This window comes from Pantherophis guttatus, chromosome 5 (assembly GCF_059756535.1).
Source record: "Pantherophis guttatus breed Tessera chromosome 5, ASM5975653v1, whole genome shotgun sequence".
NCBI lineage: Eukaryota > Metazoa > Chordata > Lepidosauria > Squamata > Colubridae > Pantherophis > Pantherophis guttatus.
The window spans coordinates 62,870,352-62,875,712 of NC_142067.1; the positions used below are offsets into that span (position 1 = coordinate 62,870,352).

The window sequence follows — 5,361 nt, forward strand, 5'->3', positions numbered from 1 at the left end:
TAAGAAAAATCACACTGATGTGTCACAATGCAGTCTCTTAAGGCTGATCCAGGAGATTGCAAATCAGTGTTTATGCTATCTTGAAAAGGGGTCTTTAAGATTATCTGATTGGGAAAAAATTGGGAAAGTTTTACATACTGAGTCAAGAGCTAAGGTAGAGATTTTGCATGTATGGCATTTATGTAGATATGCAGTGGAAAAATTTGGAAATACTGAACTGTCTCTTTTAACTTCTCCACCTCCATGTTACTCCAATGCTGTTGTCTGTCTTTCTTCCTCCCCGGACTATCTGACTCTGCCTCCTTCAGCTCCTACTGACACAGGTCAGATTACTAAATCTTCTGACTCTGCTGTTCAATCTTCTTTTCAAAAAATGGTGAAATCCTGTAAACAGGATTCCTCCATGCCTGGGACAGAACTTGCTGAATTATTGTCTGTATGTCCTGTACAATATCATCAGGGCCAGGGCCAATTGGCAGGACAGCAGATAGCGGAATGGGAAGGGTTACCTTATCAAATTTTAAGAGAACTAAAAAAGGCTGATACAGAGTATGGCATCGGTGGTAATTTTACTAGAGACTTGGTAGAAGGAATAAAAAATGGATATAATATGATTCCTGAGGATTGGAAGCAAGTTTTCCGAATGATTTTGACTTCAATGCAATATGTTGTCTGGGAAAGTGAATTTATGAGACATGCTCAGGCTGCTGCTCTGGGGGGTGGAGGAGCATACACGGTGGAACAACTCTTTGGCTCAGGTCAATTTGCCTCAATTCCTGCCCAAACTGGGCTTCCCCCGGCCGCCTTAACTATTGTTTCTGAATGTGCATTTCGTGCCTTTTTAAAGGTACCTCAGGCTGGGGAACCACGAGCAATTTTTTCTAACATTAGACAGGGGGCTAGTGAGCCCTATGCTGATTTTGTAGAGAGATTGTCTAAAGCTATTCATCAACAATTTGATCATCAGGAAGCTGCAGGGGAACTTCTTCGGCAATTAGCTATTGAAAATGCCAATGCTGATTGTAAGCGAGCCTTGCAGCCCTTAAAAGCTACCAATCATTATACTTTGGCTGACATGCTGCGAGTTTGCCAGGATATTGGTTCTTAAACTTATAAAATGCATCTTTTGGCTGCTGCTATACAAAAAGGGCAACGTCCTGCTGGCAATTGCTTTAAATGTGGTAAACCTGGACATTTTCAAAAGGACTGTCGCTCGACTCCTGCAGCCTCTCAAAATCGCCCTTCTAAAAAATGCCCAATTTGTAAAAAAGGATTTCATTGGGCTAATCAGTGCCGTTTTCGGTTGGGAAACTTGCCAATGGGTGTGGCACCCACCCAGAGCCAAAAGAGTGCCTTTCCCGTAGTCATGTCTCCCCCCACAGCCTTTCCTCTGCAGTCCCAGCCACAGCAGGTAGTGCTGGACTCGATTTAATAACTCAGGAATCTGTGGAATTTAAATTTCCCTTGGAGGTTAAATTGATTCCTTCTCAATTTAAAGGCCCTCTTCCCTCTGGTTTACTGGGTCTTATCTTGCCTTGATCTTCAACTCATAAAAAGGGATGCTTTGTAGTCCCTGGTGTTATTGATTCTGATTACACTGGAACTCTTTTTATTCAGGCTTGGGTGAATCTTCCTGCTGAAACCTCTATTGCTCAATTACTTTTGCTCCCCTATCAAGTCCCTTGTCCTGGCACAGGGGCATGTGGGGATGCTGGTTTTGGTTCTACCTCTCCTTCTGTGGCTTTACTTCAGTCTGTTTTTCCTTTCGTCCTTTGTTAACTCTCTATTCGAATAAGCAACCTTTTCAAGGGTTGCTTGATACAGGAGCCGATGTTACTGTTATTTCATCTTTACAGTGGCCTGTACAATGGCCTAAGAAGTCAGTTTCTTCTTTATGGGGTGTAGGTGGGTCCACAGCAGCCTGGCAGAGTGTGTGCGATATTCAATTCTCCACAGCAGCTGGTAAGTCCTTTGCCCTGCAACCTTATATTTTGAATATTCTTACTAATATTTGGGGTTGTGATTTACTTACTTGTTTAAATACTCAATTGATTTTGGATGATGGCTCTTCCCCTTAAGTGGCTCTCTACTGCCCCCGTGTGGGTGGAGCAATGGCCTCTTTCAATGGAAAAATTATCTGCTTTACAGCAACTTGTTCAGGAACAATTAGCTGCTGGTCATATGGAACCCTCTACTAGCCCCTGGAATACTCCTGTTTTTGCTATTATTAACCTTTAAGTCCTTTTTGCAGAGACAGCTGCAGCATGAGTCTGGTCCATACCATTTGCGAAAGATTCAACATTTACTATCTGTTGCTTTGTTTACTTGGAATTATTTAACTCTTGTAGATTCCTTTTCAGATGTTCCGTTTAATGTTCATTTTTGTGTAATAGAACCACTGACAAGACCGCTAGTAAAGTATCACCTTGCTCCTAATCCTGAGTGGCAGGGACCTGCTCGTCTAATTACTTGGGGACGTGGTTACGCGGCGGTTGAACTCCCCCAGACTTGCCAACCTTTGTGGATCCCTGCTCGGCACATTCGACCCTATCATGGCTTGGCATCAGGGTCTGCACAACCCAATTTCCAACTTCAATCTGACTCTCAAAACGGAGGTCCATCTTCCGAAACATCAACGACGCCTGCCAATCACATGAGGGCAAGTGAAGGCCACAACATACCAAGCTCAACAGCAATTGGTTCAAGCTGATGTACCTCAGACTCCTGAAAATCTAGTTGCTGCTGTTTTTGCTATTATTACAGCTAATTCTGTCACAATTCTTTTTTGTATTCTCTTGTCTTCTCTTGGTTCTGTTACTGCTTTGAATGACACTCAGCCTATACAACTTAATCCTAATCTCTGGGTTCGTCATGCTCAATATATGTTTTTGGTTCACGGTGCTAATGTCACCCTGTCTTATGAGCCTCTTATGGCTTTTGGTCAAGTTGCTTTCATACCTGATTTAATATCTTCATCTTCCTTTATTGTTTCCCAATTGCAAACCATTCATTATTCTTGGTTGTTTTCCAAGCCCCCAGTGCAACTTAACTCAGTTCGCTGGCGTTATCTTCGTACTAATCAATATACTAGAGGCTTATGTTTTTGCTGTTATGCTCACCATACTTGGCTTAACAATTGGAATAATTATGCTAAGGCTCAACGCAGTTTATCGAAAGTAGGGAATTATAGTTATTGTACTGACTATTATTGGCTCTGGGGAACCTTTAATTCTTCTTTGTATGGTCCTAATATTGTGCCTGAAATGTATCCTGATAATTTTCCTATTTTAACGCTTCTGATATGACTGATATTGGATCCATTTGTGCTGGCTGGCAACTAAAGGACCCTAATATGTGGTTCTTTTTTTGACAAATATGCAACCAACGTACACCCTCAGAACTATCAGTGTGCTGCTATTGGCTACTTTTCCCTACCTGTTCAGATTGGTGCTCTCTCTTCTTCTTCATGACGGCGCCGTGTTCCATTAGGTCCTACATGTAATGAAGTTATCATTGATACACAACTGTCCTCTCTAAATACCTTTGGCCGTGCTGTGGCTGGAGCTATTAATGGGGTGATCACCTTAGGGGCTTACCCTGGAATAATAGCTCAAGAAAATAGACATTCTATCCTGGGTTTAACATGTCGTTTGGAGAAATCAGTTAATGCCACTGCTGCTATTGTTTGTGATCTCCAACATGAAATTGAGGACCTGAATCAGGATGTGCTCCAGCAACATTTTGCTATTGACTATTTGTTAGCACGACAAGGAGGTTTTTGTAAACTTGTTGGCCGTCATGGATGTGCTGTTCATGTTCACTCTTTGAACAAAACCATTGAAGATGAACTTGCTAAACTCCAATCATATTTTCAGAATAATGTTCATGCTATTTCCTCTCCTTTGAACTGGTTGACCAACTGGCTTCCTGATTGGTTCTGGCTTAAGCAGTTGTTTTTTTATGCTGTGATTATTATTGTCATGTTAGTTGCTTGCTGTTGTTTCATTCAGTGTATTCCCTCATTAATTGCTATGTTTCGTCCTGCTCCTCTCTCTCTGTCTCCTCACCAAATGCGATATTTACAAAAATCTTTGTTCCCTCAAAATTAAATAAAAAGAGAAGACATGTAGGAATCTGCAGGCTGCATATGTGCAGGGATTTTCCTATCTTGGATGGCAAACCTCAGATAAGGAAGGTTACTTGCACGTAAGCGCCAGGAAATGACATTAGAAGATAAGACCCTAACTCTGTAAACAAGAGGAACAGGAAGAGAGGAAGTGGGATGTGTATTAGATTTTAATTATAGTTAAATATTAGAAGTGCTTAAGCAAGCAGTAATGATTAACCTATGATTTAAGTTACCTGGAAGATTCTGTGAGCCAATGATATGCTGCCAAGTACACTGTAACTTGAAAGTAACAAACTATACAATGTCACTATGTAAGGCAATAAAGTTACCACATATATTCTCAACCTTTGTGTGTGTGGTCACTCAACAGTTTCTCAGAAAGCTTAATGTCCTAAGTCTGAAACTACCTGATTGTCTCTATGCAGTACTTAGGTACAAAAAGCATTTTGTATGTCTTATTTATTCTTCTATATTATCTGCTGCCTTGGTACAATTATAGCAATAGCACTTAGACTTATGTATCACTTCATAGTCCTTTACAGCACTCTTTAAGTGATTTACAGAGTCAACATGTTGCCCCCAACAATCTGTGTCCTCACTTTATTGACTTTGGAAGGATGGAAGGTTGAGTCAACCTTAAGCTGGTCAGGATCAAACTCCTGGCAGTGGAATGCAGAGTTAGCCTGCAATATTGTATTCTAACTGTGCTACACAGTTCTTATTATGTTTTAAAAATCAGCTAAGAAATACCGTACTTTTTGGAGTATAAGACGCACTCCCACCCACCCCCCAAAAAGTGGGTGGAAATGTCTGTGTGTCTTATACAGCAAATGTTGCCGAAGCCCCACCCATCTGCCAGCCCCCGCCCTTCAGCCTCTGCCTCCCAGCAATTTACCTCCTTGCAGCAAACAACAAACAGCCTAGTCAGCTTCAGTACAGCCTGATTTAGCATGAGCAGCTGATTGGCAGTTGGATCGGCCTCCTGGAATACTGTCTATCAGCTGTTCCAGGCTGCAGGGATCACGACCGCCATTGCTGCCATCGCCACCCATCACTGCTGCTGCCTATTGCCACCTCCGTGCACCCCATTTTCAGCCTGTTCCAGGCAGTGGGGATAGGCAGCAGCAGGGGCAATCACTGCTGCCTGGAACGGGCTGAAAATGAGATGTGCAGAGCCCAAAAAGGGGCATGTGGAGGCCAAAAAGGGGATGCTCGGAGGCCAAAAATGGGGT

General features: G+C 42.3%; 1 long non-coding RNA gene across 1 annotated transcript; it reads left to right on the top strand.

The window, feature by feature from the left end:
* The first annotated feature begins 1,578 nt into the window (after positions 1-1,578).
* LOC148113415 (uncharacterized) lies at positions 1,579-4,473 on the top strand. Its single transcript, XR_015734494.1, has 2 exons — positions 1,579-1,962; positions 2,394-4,473. It is a non-coding gene; the product is annotated as an uncharacterized LOC148113415 (long non-coding RNA).
* Positions 4,474-5,361: the final 888 nt, after the last annotated feature.